The sequence below is a fragment of the Pan paniscus genome, chromosome X, assembly GCF_029289425.2.
Source record: "Pan paniscus chromosome X, NHGRI_mPanPan1-v2.0_pri, whole genome shotgun sequence".
NCBI classification, from domain to species: Eukaryota; Metazoa; Chordata; class Mammalia; order Primates; family Hominidae; genus Pan; species Pan paniscus.
In genome coordinates, this window is record NC_073272.2 from 86,524,562 (window position 1) to 86,540,981 (window position 16,420).

The window sequence follows — 16,420 nt, forward strand, 5'->3', positions numbered from 1 at the left end:
TAAATCCAGTGTACTCTCTCTTTCTCTCTCTCTCTCTCTCTCTCTATATATATATATATATATAATTTTTTTTGCTTCTTATCTCCTTTATTTACTTTGGACTTCATTTTCCTTCCTTCTGCTTGCTTTGGCATTAGTTTTCTTTGCTTTTCTTAATTTTTAAGAAAATTTATATAAATCTCATATATATATTTATCATATGTATATGATTATATACCAAGTCAGAAAATGTTTCATGATAAAACAGTTATTGAATTTCCTCACTCTAATAAAGGACATTTACAATAGAACTTACCAGTAACATTGTACATAATGGTGACAAATTAAAAACTTTCCCCATAAGATCAGGAAAGAAAACAGGGTGTCTGTTCTTGCCATTTCTATATAACATTTAATTAGAAGTTCTATCCAAGGCATTTAGTCAGGAAAACAAAGGCATCCAGATTGGAAGGAAAGAAGTAAAACTATCTCTATTTTCAAATGCAATTATTTTGTGTATTGAAAATTCTAAGAAATCCAGAAAATAAAACTATAAGAAATAGTAAATATCTTCAGCAAGGTTACCAGATGCAAGATTAATATACAAAAATTAATTGTATTTCTATACACTACCATGGAAAATCTGAAAATAGGATAAATAAACGACTTCATTTACAGTAGCATCGAAAGGAAAAAAAGGCTTACGCATAAATTTAACCATGGAAGTGTATGCTGTACACTTGTTCACTGAAAACTACATAAGAAATTGTTGAAAGTAATTGAAGGAAACCTAAATAAATGCAAATGCATTCCTTGTTCATAGATTGGAAAACTTAATATTATTAAGATGGCAATATTTTCTAAATTGATATTCAGATTCAATGAAACTCATATTAAATGTCCATTTGTTATATTTTCAGAAATGGACAAACCAATTCTAAAATTCATATGAAATTTCAGGTAACGGCAAATCGTCACAACCAATCTTGAAAAAGAAAACAAAAATAGAACCACTTCACCAATTTCAAAACTTAGTACAAGGCAATGATAACCAACACAATGTGGTGCTGACATAAATACAGCCATGTAGATTAATGAGATTAAATTGAGAGTCTAGAAAGAAAACTATATATCTGTGGTCAACTAGTTTTAAACAAAGGTGATAAAACAGTTCTATGAGGAGAAATGTTTTTTAAACAAATGATGTTTGGATATGTCTACATGCCAAAGAATAGAATTACACCTTTACTTCATACCATATACAAATATTAGCTCAAAATTGATCAGATACCTAAATATAAGAGCTAAAACTATAAAAGTCTTAGAACAAATAATAGGAGTGAGTCTTTGTAACTTTATATTAGGCAATGATTTCTTAGATACAATACAAAAAGCACAAGAAACAAAACAAAACGTATATAAAGGGTCCTTATAAAATTAAAAACTTATTTGCCTCAATAGAGTCCATCAAAAAGTGAAAATTCAGCCCACAGAATGGGGGAAGATTTTTGCAAATTGTAGATTTGACAAGTGACCTATATATGTTACATATTACAACTATTACAACAATTAAAAGGGAAATGTCCAAATTAAAAATGCAGAAAAAGACTGAATAGTTTTTCAAAGAAGGTATACCAATGGCTAAGTATATGAAAAGATGTTCAACATCATTAGTCATCAGGGAAATGTAAGTCAAAACCATATAGATGGCTATAATCAATAGGTCAGATGATAACTAGTGTTGGTGGAGATGTGAAGAAATTGGAATCTTCATACACTGCTGCTGAGAATGTAAAATGGTGTAGCTGCTTTGTAAACTGACAGCTCCTCAAATGGTTAAACATAGTTACCATGTGATCTAGTAATTCCACTCCTAGGTAGATACTCTTGAGAAATGAAACATGTATTGACACATAACTTATAAATTACTATTCATAGTAACCAAAAGTGGAAACAATCCAAATGTCAATTAATTGATTAATGGATAAATATTTTATATCCATACAATAAAATAATATTAAGCAATACATAGAAAGAGTACTGATCTAAGCTATACTATGGATGAATCTTGACACCCTTGTAGTAAGTGAAAAAAGACAGTTGCAAAAGATCACATGCTGTACTATTTCATTTATACAAAATGTCCAGAATAGGAAAATCTCTGGAGGTAGAAAATAGATTTATGGTTAGGATTGGCTGGGGAGAAATAGAGGCGGAGGTGGGTAATAATTAAGCAACTTGGGTGTTTTTTTTTTTTTAGTGATTAAAACGATTTAAAATTGATTGTAGTGATGGATGCACAAGTCTGTCAATATACTAAAAGCCACTGGATTTTACACTTAAACGGGTGAATTTATGGTATGTGAATTATATCTCAAAACACACACACACAGACACACAACCCCAGGAATGGGATTGTGTTGAAGGTGTATACTTTGATTCGTATTTATTAAATTTTTGAAACAGTTTTTTTGCGGGTCCAAAACTTTTTCACAGGGCTTTCAAAACACTATTGACCTTAGAGATGAGACTGTGCTGATGATGCATACTGAGGAAAACAGGACTGTCTGTGATCAAGATGGGGTTTTAGAGCCAGGCTGACATGAGCTCAAATCCCAGCTTTGATATTGACTAATTACATGGCCTTGGATAATTTACTAAATTGCCCAGCACACCAGTTTGCCAATCTGTAAAATGGGAAAAATATCTTTTTCTCAGATTTGTTACCAGAATGAAATTAAATAATTTTAACCATAACATAATTAATTTGACATAATAGTCATAATCATAATTATTTAAATGTGCCTATAAGGATTGATAGAACACTTAAATATGTTCCAATCATACAAGATGGTCATTCCAAGCAGAGAGAACCATTTGATTAAATACATGAAGGTGAGTAGCATGAGACATATTTGCAGAACTGTGAATGACCCACTTTGATTAAAGCGTATGGTGCGTGAAAAGGAATAATCTATGGAAAAGCTAATGAATTGGTTGGTACCAGATCTTAGAAGGCAAAACATTTGAAGCTAAGGAGCTGTGAAGAAGCAGTGTAACCTTTTTTTATTCATTTTTTGAATCCTCAAGACCTAGATCTAACAACTTTAATAAAGAAGAACAAAATTGGAGGTTTAAATTATTTGACTTAAAAAACTAAAAATTTACATTAATCATGACAGTGTATTAATGACGCTAAGATAGATATATAGATCAATGGAGAAGAATAGATCATCTAGACTCAGAGTCCACACACATGATGATTTGGCTTTTGGCAAAGGTGTAACGAGGCAAGTCAGTGGAGAATTCTTTTCAACAAATGGTGCTAGAAAAAATGAATATTAATATGTGTAAAAATACTTTAAGCCATAATTCACACCATACACAAATATTAACTGAAAATGCATCATAGATTTAAACATTAAACCTAAAATTATAAAACTCCTAGAAGAAAACATAGGAGAAAGTCTTGACCTTCAATTAGACAAATACTTTTTAGATACATCCAATCCCCAAAAGCATGATTTATAAAAGTAAATCTAAATAAATTGGACTTCACAATAATTAAGAACCCTGGTCTTCAAAAAATAGCTAGTGGATGGAAAAGGCAAAGCAAATATTGGGAAAAAATATTTTCATATCATGGTAGTGTATAGAAATACAATTAATTTTGTATATTAAACTGTTTGATAAACAACCAGTTTGGGGAATATATCAAAATAAGGGAAGGAGCAGAATATTTGAAAAGACATTTCCCCGAAAAAGATATACTGATAGCAAACAAGAATGTAAAGAGATGTGCAACATCGGTAACCATTATGGAGATAGTACTACACACCCATTAGAATGGTTAAAATTAAAAACATGGCCATCCTAAGGATGCGGAATAACTACAACCGTCATATGCTACTGGCAGAAATTTAAAATAGTACAATCACTTTGGAAAACTGTTTGGCAGTGCCTCAAAAAGTTATCTATAAATCTATTATATGATCCATGTAGTCCACTCTTAGGTATTCACTCAAGAGAAATAAAGGTATATTAAATTTAAAGACTGTCATGTGAATGTTCATAGCAGCTTTATTCATAGCAGCCCCAAACTGGGAACAATCCACATTTCATCAATTAAATGGCAAACAGAATGTGGCATATTCATAAAATTGTGTTTTATTCAACAATTAAAAAATAACTGATACATGCAACAAGGATGAATCTCAAGGAGGAAAATGAGGGTGAGATTACAAAGGAATACTAAGATACTTTTCTATGTGATAAATGTATTTTCTTGATTGTCATGGTAGTTTTACAGGCGCATACATGTATCAGAACTTATCAGATTGTATATTCTAAATGTATATGGCTTATTGTATATAAATTATTACTTCCTAAAGCTGTTTTTACAAGGGCATTTCAGTGTTTTTCATTTTGTGTTTTGATTACCATATATAATTTTGTGTTTATTATGAAGAATGATTATATCCAGAATAATCAGAGCAGGAGAAAGGATACACATTAAACTTGAGTATCAATCCTGGACAAAGGGAAAAAAGGTCTTCAAGACTTCAGCGAAGCACAACTTGCAACAATATTCCTGTGCAATGAATGGCTGAAAAACTGTCAGATAAACTGGTCTGGCACACACAACTGAGGAATGATCCAGTAACTCTTGAGCAAAAGGTGTGTTAATTCTATTGAATCTTAACATGCAAAGACAAAAGTGAGATTTTCCCTGCCAATAGATTTGTTGCATCAGATAAATAGTATCCTTGTATTCAGTACTGAAAGGACAATTCCCCTTATTACATGTCTTATCCATCAGTCAAGATTCATTTAGAGTCTCGTAATCCTTCAAAAAGCATTCTGATAACTCAGTCATTAACTTCTGATCTTTTTTTTCTTATATATGTATATCTCTACTCTTAGCTTCTTGCTAAGTATCTTTTGCTGAATTTAGGTCAGTCACACAAAGTTTAGCATTTGATTCACCTATAGTTCTTTCATTGAGATCCTTTACTTTTGCTTCCTGACATTGTAAATTTTGAAGCTTTATTGCCTTGTAGTGTAGCCACTAATCAGATGCGGTTGCTTAGCCCTTGAAATGTGGCAAGTGACACATAATTGGATAATAATATATATTTTGGGTTAAATATAATATACTATCATGATTAGTTTCATTTCTTTCTTATTACTTTTTAAATGTGGCTACTATGCAAATTTTAAATTACATATGTGACTTGCATTATATTTGTATTGGAAAATGTTGATCAGGAGAGCAGAGAACTAGTCTTTTACCTCATGATGCTTGACATAGTTTTGGCCATGCATTGGGCACTCAGTAAAGCAAGTGGATTACATTATTGATAATTAGAAGTTAATAATAATTATTATAAATTATTAAACATTTAGTATTTACCAACCAGTGTGTTAAATGTTCTATATAAACTTATTGTTGTCCTATAAAGCAGGTATTATTTTTCTAATTTTACTTACAAAAAAGTGAAATTCAGACAAAATAAATTACTTGGCCAAGGCCACACATCAGAACTATTTGAACCAGACCAACAACTCTGCCCTTAACAACTAACCTGTACTACCCTCTCAGTGGACTTGTTCTTCTTTGCAGCCACGTCTATATTGAAAATAGTGACTATCAATTTTTGACCATCATGGAGTACCACATGAAAATTCTTAAAGTACACAAAATCTGGACTATAAGCTACTTCTGAAGACTTTTTAAAACATTCTTTAATAATGCCATGTTACTGATGTATTATAATATCATTGCTTTGTTACCCTTGCTTTATTGAACAGAGGAGGTTAATGGCATTAAGTTAAAAATGGAACACCAAATTTGTGTAATATATAATTTGATTGCACATTAGACCTAAAGCCAAAGCTCCTCCCTGCCTCTAATTTTTTTACCCGAATCTCCTCTTCTCATTTTCATTAAGGAAATGTTTGCTTTTTATTTGCCTGTTCTCATATTTTCACTGATTTTTTTTCCTTACTGTTTTAATTGGTTTAATGATAACTTCCTTTCATTTTCTTGATTTGGGTTCCTCTTGGCACACAATACTTGGATGAAAATGGCACTTTTGTCAAATTATTGCCCCTTTTCAGTATTGTAGCAAAAGAAATTCTATACAAATTAATTAATCATTGCAAGTTACTGCTAGCCCACAAATTCTAATGCAATGAGAAATTAAAACAAGAGTAAAAAATTCTTGTGGCGGATTACAGACAGTATACAGAGGTGCTAGAGAACTGTCCTTAGAAGTACAATAAAACACATAATTTTGATCTCCGATAATTAAATTAACTCAATTTGTAATGGGAGTATAAGAGAACAACCAGTTACCAAGAGCCAAATCACTGATATCAACACTTTTCTTTTCTTTTCTTTTTGAGACGGAGTCTCGCTCTGTCGCCCAGGCTGGAGCGCAGTGGCGCGATCTCCGCTCACTGCAAGCTCCACCTCCCAGGTTCCCACTATTCTCCTGCCTCAGCCTCCCGAATAGCTGGGACTACAGGCGCCGGCCATCATGCCCGGCTAATTTTTTTTTGTATTTTTTTAGTAGAGACGGGGTTTCACCGTGTTAGCCCAAGGGATAAGCAACATAGAGAAATATGTGAGTCAGAGAAGTCCTATTTAGGTAATGTGAATTCAGCACTGTCCAGAAGAGAGAGAGAATAAAACTGCAGAAGAGAAACAATTTATTAACCAAAAAGGGGTTATTGTTTGTGGACAGAAATATTTAACCGTACCAGACAAAATACTGTCGTACAAATTCTTCATATTTGAAACAGAGATTTTACTTGTTGGAAATTATTCTAAGTAAATCAAAATACAAATTGTAAGGGAATAATGTACAAGGTTGCTTACAGCAGTTTTCTTTGCAGTGTCAAAATTTCTTTCTTTATATAGACTGATATGTAGATCAATAGATACCTATATAAAGACATAGATACTGATATATATATCAGATAAATTTTACTTGGAGTCTTATATGATTTGGTACTCCATTTCAGTTATTCATGATTATCTGCTTCCTGCTCATAATTTAAAGAAATGAAAATAATAAGCCATTGTTCTGCCTGCCATTATAACCAAGATAATATATTGTTGAAGCAATATATTACAGAGATAAAATCAATCTTCTATGTCTTATGGGTCTTAGAATTGATTTTAGTTCAATAAATTTTTCAAATTTAAGTCTTTTTACCTTTTCAGATTTAAGAATTAGTAGATCATGGGTACCTTAAAGGTCATGTCAACTTAATATGTGTCTCAAAAATTTGTGAAAAAATAAAAAAAGATACAATTCAGAATTTTTCCTGATATAAATTACATTTTTCAGAAATTGTTTTTTGAAATAGCTCTAATCTGGATCAAATTTGTGGTTTTCTACATATCAGAGGAAAGGGTCAAGTTTCTATTTTATATTAATTTTAAATAAAAATTAAGTCTACTTACCATTTCATTTAGATGTGTTGCCATTAAATTACTTGTAATTAGTTTGCTAGCTTTCAAGTTTTTATTTTTCAGTTTATATGATAGAATTTAGCTATTACATTCTTACTACATAGTCATACATCTGTACAATTTTGGTGAAAAAAATTCACTTTCTAAAGACTCTTTCTTCTTTTTTTAATATTTTAACATTTTTGTTTTTCCTGTGCTAACATGTCTTTTATTTTTGCAAATAATACATTGTTGTTTGCTGTACTTATCTTTTATCCAGGTATTAACTAAATCTTTAGATCTGATAGCTAATGCAGTAGCTTCTTGTGATATGAAAAAATGTGTGCATAGAAAGCAGTTTTATTTGGTTAAAGCATTGTTAGCATTTCCTCTCATGAGAGAAATTAAATAATTTCATGCCCAACAGCTTCAAATATATTTAAACTTCTGTAAACCTAAGATTGCCAAAATCAAACATATGTTATGTGGTATTTAATCCTCCAGGGGAACCAAAGAAACAAAACATGTCTGTTGCAGCAATTAATAAGCTGCAAAAGAGACAACTAGAATCTTTTCTATCAAAATGAGCCATATCCTTCTGCAGGCCACATCCAACATATACTACTTAAAAAATTTTATTAGGCAGGAATTGTAATTAAAGTTGAGTTTTCTATTCATTCATAATTCTTTTAAAGATATGCATTTCTTCTGGATTATATTAAGAGTTAAAATGATGAAACATTTTCTTGCAATTAACATGATCTATATAGAACGCTTTAATTTGTATTTAAAGCAAAGTAGTAACACATTTTTAAATTTAGTTGCAAAAAAAGAAATCCCAGCAGGATGAGTAAAACTGGTCACATTTGTTAAACATAAATAAAGCAAATTTTATTGGCTTTGATTTGCATTTTCTTGAGACATCACTTCACATCTGTTAGAATGACTCATCAAAAAAACAATGAAGTTGTGGAGAAACTAGAACTTTTATACACTGTTGATGGGAATGAAAAATGGTACAGTAGCTATAAAAAACAGAATGAGAGTTCCTCAAAAAGCAAAAATAGAATTACTGTTATGATCCAGCAATTCCACTTCTGGCTGTGTATCCAAAGAATTAAACTCAGGATAGAGGAGATATATTTGTACTCCCGTGTTCATTGCAGCATTATTCACAATAGCCAAGATATAAAAGCTATCTCAATGTCCGATGACAGACAAATGGATAAAGACAATGTGATCTATATATCTGCTTATATATCTATGTATCCATCTATCTATCTATTTACCTATCTATCTATCTATCTATCTATCTATTTGAATATACACAATGGAATATTATTCAACATTAAAAAGGAAAGAAATCCTGCCATTTGTGACAACACAAATAAATCTGGAGGACATTATGCCAAGTGAAATAAGTCAGTCAAAGAAGGACAAATACCACACTATTTCACTTATATGAGAGATCTAAAATAGACTCATAGAAACAAGGAGTATAATGGTGGTTGCCAGAGGCATAACAGGGAGAAATGGGGAATTGCTGTTCAAGGGACATAATGTTTCAGTTACACAAGATGAACAGGTGCTCGATATTTTCTGTACAACATTGTGCCTGTAGTTAACAATAGTGTATTGTGCACTTAAAATGTTTTAAGAGAGTAGATCTCATGTTAAATAAGAATTTGATGGGCAAAAAATTTTTAAATATGTGCATACACTCACAGATTAGTAGGAAAGAGACAAACAACTTCATCAAAATGTCCTGAGGCTGAAACTTGCATGAAACTTTGGAGTAACAACTAGGAGGTCAGTGTGGTTGCATACAGTATGCAGTGACTCACAGTAGAAGATGAGGTTAGTGAGAGTATCTGCAGGTCCCTGTAAAGCTTTCACTTTATGCTATATAGAATGGGAAAATTTTAGAAGGTTTTCAGCAAAGAACTGACATGACTTCTCTCATCTTTTTTTATTTAAGATTACATTCCTTGTTATGTGAAATATAAGCTGTAGGGATCAAGGGTGGAAGGAAGTAGACTATTCAAGATGGTGTTAGCTAGCTTGGACAATGAATATGGCAGAAAAAGTAGTGAAAAGTAAGTGGGTTCTCGATATCTTTTGAGGGTATAGTCAACAGAATTTGCTGATGGATTAACCATATTGTGTGATATAAATCAAGGGTGATTGCAAGATATTTGGCCTGAGCAACTAGAAAGATAGATTTGCCTTATAGTGAGAGGGGACAAACTGCAGATGTGTCAGTTTAAGGGAAAGATCATAAACGTGGCTTAGTCAGAATACTTTGACAATGATTATTAGACATCCAAGTAAAGACACTGAGCAGGTAGTTGTACAGGTGAGGTCAGGAATAGAGATATAAATTTGAGATTTACAAGGGTCCATTTTGCCTTACTATAAAGGAATACTTGAGACTGGGTAACTTATAAAGAAAAAAAGTTTATTTGGCTAATGGTTCTGCAGGCTGTAAAAGAAGCATGGCAACATCAACTGCTTCTGGTAAGGATCTCAGAAAGTTTCCAGTTATGGCAGAAGGAGAAGAAGGAGCAGGTGTGTCACATCGCAAGGTAAGGAGAAAGAGAGAGAGGAGGGAGGTTCAAGACTCTTTTAAACAACCAGATCTCAAGGGAATTAAAAAGGAGAATTAACTCATTACCATGAGGGCAGCACCAAGCCATTCATGGGGGATTTTCCTCTATGACCCAAACACTTCCCACGAGGCCCCACTTCCAACACTGGAGATCACATTTCAACATGAGATTTGTAGGGCACAAATATACAAACTATATGAAAGGGTAAAAGTAAGTTTCCCAAGCCATAAGATTAAATGAAATTCTCAAGGAAGTGAACTCGAAAAATAAATGTTGTCCAAAGACCAAATATTAAGCACTTCAATATGTGAGGCTGGAAAAATAAAAATGAGCAGGAAGCATGTTCACTTGATCCACATTTTAAAATTAAACTTACAATATGATAATAAAAGTAGAATTGATATTCCCCAGAATATCAGAAAAAAGACTACTTTTATTCACTTTTTGTGAAAATATATGTATTAAATATATTTCTTAATATTTTATTTTTGTGAAAATATATGTATTAGATATGTATATATTTACTTCTAGAAATCTATTCTAGTGGGCTACTGCATATCCTTGTGCATAAGTGTGTGTACATATATATATACACACACGCAGACATACACACACATATGTGTATATATAGATTTTTATATGTTCGTAGCAGCATCTGTTGCTGTGTAAATATTTGCTCAACATTTAGCAACTTAAAGCAACACATTTTTTAAAAAAATCTCTGTTGTTGTGGGTTAGGAATTCAGAAGTTAGTTAGATGGATTATTCTGGTTTGGGATTTTTCGTGAGGTTGTAGTCAAAACATAGTCCAGGGCTCCTTACAGATCCACTTTCAAGATGGGTTACTCACATGGCTATTTCACAGAAGGTCTCAGTTCCTTGCTGGCTATTAACAAGAGCACTGCATTAGTTCTTTCTCACATTGCTTTAAAGAACTCCCTGAGACTCGGTCACTTATTTATAAAAGAGATTTAATTGACTCACAGTTCTGCAGACTGTACACTAAGCATGGCTGAGAGGCCTCAGGAAACTTACAATTGTAGCGAAAAGTTAAGGAGAAGCAGGCACATCTTACCATGGCAGAGCTGGAGAGAGAAAAAGAGGGAAGGTGTAAGTGCTACACACTTTCAAACAACCAGATCTCGTGAGAACTTACTCACTATCACGAGAACAGCATGGAGGAAGTCCACCCCCATAATTCAATCATCTCCCACCAAGTCCCCCCTTCCACACGTGAAGATTACATTTGGACATGTGATTTGGGTGGGGACACAGAGCCAAACCATATCAAGGACTAATTTTCTCACAAAATTGACCTCTTCATAGATTTCCTTAAGTATCCTTAGAACATGGCATCTGACTTCTCCTCAGAAAGAGTGGTATAAGAGAAAGAGGAAAAAATCCCAATGCCTTTTATGGTATAGCTTAGGAAATCACACATTATCACTTTGTCACATTCTATTTTTTGGAAGAGAGTCACTAAGTACAGCTCATACTCAAAGGTAAAAATATTTGATTCCTTTCTTTTGAAGGGAGTAGTATCAAATAATTTATAGACATATTTTAAAACCTCAACAATGTGGATTGGTTAAACCTTTTCAGAAATAAATCTAGTAATGACATGAAAATTTAAAATGTGAATTCTGTTTTAATAATTTTACTTCTAGAAATCTATTCTAGTTCACTACTGCATATGCTTGTGCATCAGTGTGTGTACATATATATATACACACACATACATACACATATGTGTATATATAGAGATAGATTTTTATATGTTTGTAGCAGCATTAGTAGTAGTAAAAATTACATACAGCTTTAGTGTCCAGCATTAAAAGAGCAGTTAAATTCATTATAGTGCAGCTATACAATGGGGTAATATGTAGCAGCTAAAAGAATGAGGTAGATCTCTATGTACTGAAATGAAAAGAGACACGAGAAGATGTCATTATAGATTTTTATGAGAAATACAGTTGCAGAAAATTTTCTGTAGTATTTTTGTAAAAAAGTAAATGACAAAATCTATAAGTGTAAATGATGTATAAAACAAAAATGATGAATAGGATATAATCATAAAGTAATTTAATTTTATAACCCTTGCCCCTTTGCATTTTATTCACTTGGACATAAAATTCAAGCCAGCAACATGACTTTTCTGGTAATTTATGAGTTATACAAGGATTTTTGGCCAAAATTACAATATCCAGTCTCATACAAGAGTAAAAAAGTGGGCATGTTGAAAGCAAGACACACTCAGGTGTGTGGCAGAGATGCATGATGGCTATTTCCATCTTTTCCGACATAGTATTTATAATCCTTCTCTCCTAGTTGTTATTCTCATTTAATTTGCCCTCCAAGGCTAGAGAATGAGGAAACTAAAGATACAATGAAAGTAGCAAATTTCTATCTGACTGAAAATGTCATAATCTGTCTTCATGTTTTCTCAGGGTTTGGCAGTCCTTTCATGCATGCTGACTTTCTGTGGACTTTCACTTCTTCAAAAACACTCACCATCACTGGGGATCTCTCATCTGCAATTCCCTTGACAGGAGTAAATCCTGTCCTATTCTGGCTAGTTGCCTGCCACTTGCTCCATAGCCCCAAGGCATCTGGCAGTACCATTTCCAGTCTTCTTCACAGAGATCCCCTTGCCCTTTCAGTTATTCTCTTAGACATTACAACTAAGACACACCCATACTAGCTCATGTTTGGCCCACATGCAGTTTATGGGAAACAATCATACATTCTTGCCCTTGAGAGATTCTTGTAGTGTAGTTGTTTTACAACAGTCCTTGGTAGTGTTAATTCTCTAGCACGTCCAATCCTCCCTGAGAGTGGACTGAGCATGAAAGTTTAATGAAGTCAGAATACATAGGCACTTGAGGAAGCTGTCTGTGTGCATAGGGCCTATCTGCAACAGGGAGAAGTGAACTCAGATAAGCTGAGGACATACAGGACATAGAATCAACAGGTTCTTTACGTCCCAGAACTTCCCCAAAAACCTGGTTAATTTTCATCTTCTTTGTGCCCATTCTCAGTAAATGGAAAAAGAACTAACATCCATGCATTTGATTAAGCCTCAAATCTGGGAGTCATGTATTATTCCTCGTTTTCCCTCTAACCCTATAGGGCAGCAATAACCAAGTATTACCAGTTTTACCTCCTAAGTATTCTGAATCCACTAATATCTTTCCAACTATGCTAGTCTACCCTAGTCTAGGCCATCAACTCTTACTGAGATTATTGCAGTCTAACTGGAATACTTATCTCTAGTATTGCCTCCTTCTGATTTGTGTTCCACGTTGTAGCTCTAGAAATCTTCCTGAAATGTAAATATGATTATGTCAGTTTTCTACCTTATATTCGTTCATAATTTTCCATTACGTGGGTATATATGATTGGGTACTTATTTATTCCTTCTGCCTCATATCTTACCACTTTCCAACTTTAATATTACGTCTACTGATACTAAACTATGTTTAATTCCCTACATATGCTGTATACTTTTTCTTCCATCTTGGCCCTTGTAAATGCGAGCTCTGCTGCCTAAAATGTGTTTCTTCATACATTCCATCTTTACCCAGCTAACGCCCAGTCATCTTTCAGATATAAGATAAATAGCCTGACTGTATATTTCAATTTTCCTGTAATAATTATTATTTTGTCCTGTTGTCTTCTGTGCAATTATTAATGATATAGCATTCATGTTCAAGTGTGACCTAGTTTAGGGTAATAATTTTCTATAATTTTCTTTAAGATAGAAATTTCTTCCTTCAGGAAACCTTCCCCGACTTCCCCAAGTCTATGTCGAAACCCCTTTTATGTAAAACAATGGAAACTCATACTTTCCTTTGTTTATTACTTATCTGTCTTACCTTTTAGAACTGTGAGTTCCTTCAGTGTAGAAATGAAATTTGTTTGGCTCACTTCAGCACCGATTCTTGTGTCTTGCCCATAAGTGATCAAATATATTTGTTCAACACATGCAAATGCAAAACTCTCTTTGTTAATTGATGAGATTTCTAGGCATCACATAATCTGAACATCAGTAATCACCAACAGGCAAAAGTAATTGATGTATCATTATTAGTAGTCAGTAAGTAATCATCTCTAAGGGGGTATTGACTGTGAAGTGGAACAGGGAGCTTTGGAAGTTCTGGAGATATTCTGTATTTTTAATAGGGTTTCATTGATGTATATATCTGTACAATTTAATCACCCTATACACTTAAGATTAAGATATTTAATTATATCTACATTATATTTCAATAACAAATAAAACACCAGCACATACACACAAACACACATAGTTTGTGACTATATGCATTAGAATCAGATATCAGCCATTTACTAGCTGTATGATGCTGGACAATTTATTCAACCCATTTGAGCTTCAGTTCTATCCTTTACAAATTGATAATAATAATAATAGTACCTATTTATAGGCTTTAAGGAATAAGCAATGTCACATATGAAATGCATAATACTATGTTGGCCAGGTGTGGTGGCTCACGCTTGTAATCTCAGCACTTTGGGAGGCCAAGGCAGGTGGATTACCTGAGGTCAGGAGTTCGAGGCAAGTCTAGCCAAAATGGCGAAATCCCATCTCTACTAAAAATACAAAAATTAGCCAAGCGTGGTGGTGGGCACTTGTAATCTCAGCTACTCGGGAGGTTGAGGCAGGAGAATCGCTTGAACCTGGGAGGCAGAGGTTGCAGTGAGCTGAGATCGTGCCACTGCACTCCAGCCTGGGTGACAAGAGTGAAACTCCATCTCAAAAAATAAAATGAAATAAAATAAATAAATACTATGTGGCCCAGTAAGTGTACTCTACCCTTTGTATTATTTTACTTTTTAGTCTGAAATTCCAATCAATGGAGGATTCTAGTGTCCATGTACATTTTTAAATGAAGTTTGAATTCACATGCCTATGAGTACATTCTATGAGTACATTTTCTTTGGAGTTTTTAGGGCATCTGAAGAAATACTAACATTTGAAGTAATCTATTATCTTTAAAAGTTCTGATTTTCTAAACACTAATAAAGCATGTATGGATTAAATGCAAAGAGAAAATGGTTTGTGTTCCCCTTTCATCTTAGCTAACACTCTTTTATATTCTTATAGTCCATTGAATACAGTCATATTGTATTAGTTTCATGTTGCTGCTGCAACAAATTACCATAAACTGAGTGGTGTAAAGCAGCATATTTATCTTACAGTTCTGGAAATGTTAAATTTTAAAAACCAAGGTGTTGACAAGGCTGAGTTCCTTCTGAAGGATCTAGAGGATAATCCATTTCCTTGCTTTTTCCAGCTTCTAGAGGTCACTTGCCTTCCTTGACTCATGCATGGCCTCCCTCCTCCACTTTCAAAGCTAACATTGCAATATCTTCAAATCTCTTTCTCTCTGATCTCTGCTTTCATCATCAAATCACCTTACTTCTCTCTACTTGCATAATCACATCTCCTTCTCTGATTCACCTGCCTCTGTCTCTTCAGAAAATTTTTGGTTATGCTGGTCCCACCTGGATAATCCAAGTTCATCTTTCCTTCTCAAGATACTTAACTGAATCACACCCTCAAAGTCCCCTTTTCATGTAAAGTCTTTCAAAGGGTTTTGAGACTAGGATGTTGATATCTTTGGGGTGGCATTATTCAGTCTATTGCATGTATACAGCTGTAGCCAGTTACTGTCTTGCTATTATCAGAAGCTATATTCCCAGTTTCTCAGTTGCAAAACAGCGAGTAAATTAGAGACCATTGTCCACATTCTGAGCTTGCAAAAAAAAAATCCTTTTTATAAGAATCACTGAGATAATGCCTTGCCAAATTCAGAGGATTTTTTTTTTCATGTTTTCTCACACATTTAGAGATCCTGAGCTACACAGGTAAGATTATGCTAGACTGTAGGATATGTACGTAGCCATCTACCTGAAACAAAGTTATCTTTTTAAATAGTTACTAAACTTTGTGCCCTAAAACAAAGGGCTAATAAGAAATTTTGAAGTTCTATCATAGACTAGTGTTTATAACCTGAAATCCTTATCAAACACTAAGAAAAATGTTAAAGAAAATTGTTTTAGAAACAAGCCTATTTGATATTTATGGGAAAAAAGGCAGTTTTCAGAAGACAAGGCATACTTGTTTTTTGTTTCCAGAGAGCCCAATAAAATTGTGACAGGGCTGTGAGTACACATTTACAAGATAAGTCATCAAGTCTCAAAGCAAAAGTAACTATTTCACCAGGAATTGTATGAGAAGAATCAATGTGGTGCAGTGAAAAGGGAAATGTCTTTGAAGGCAGAAAACTAGTTTCTGTTCTCTGCTGGTGACTTTAGTCATGTGACCACAGGAAATCACTTAATTTCT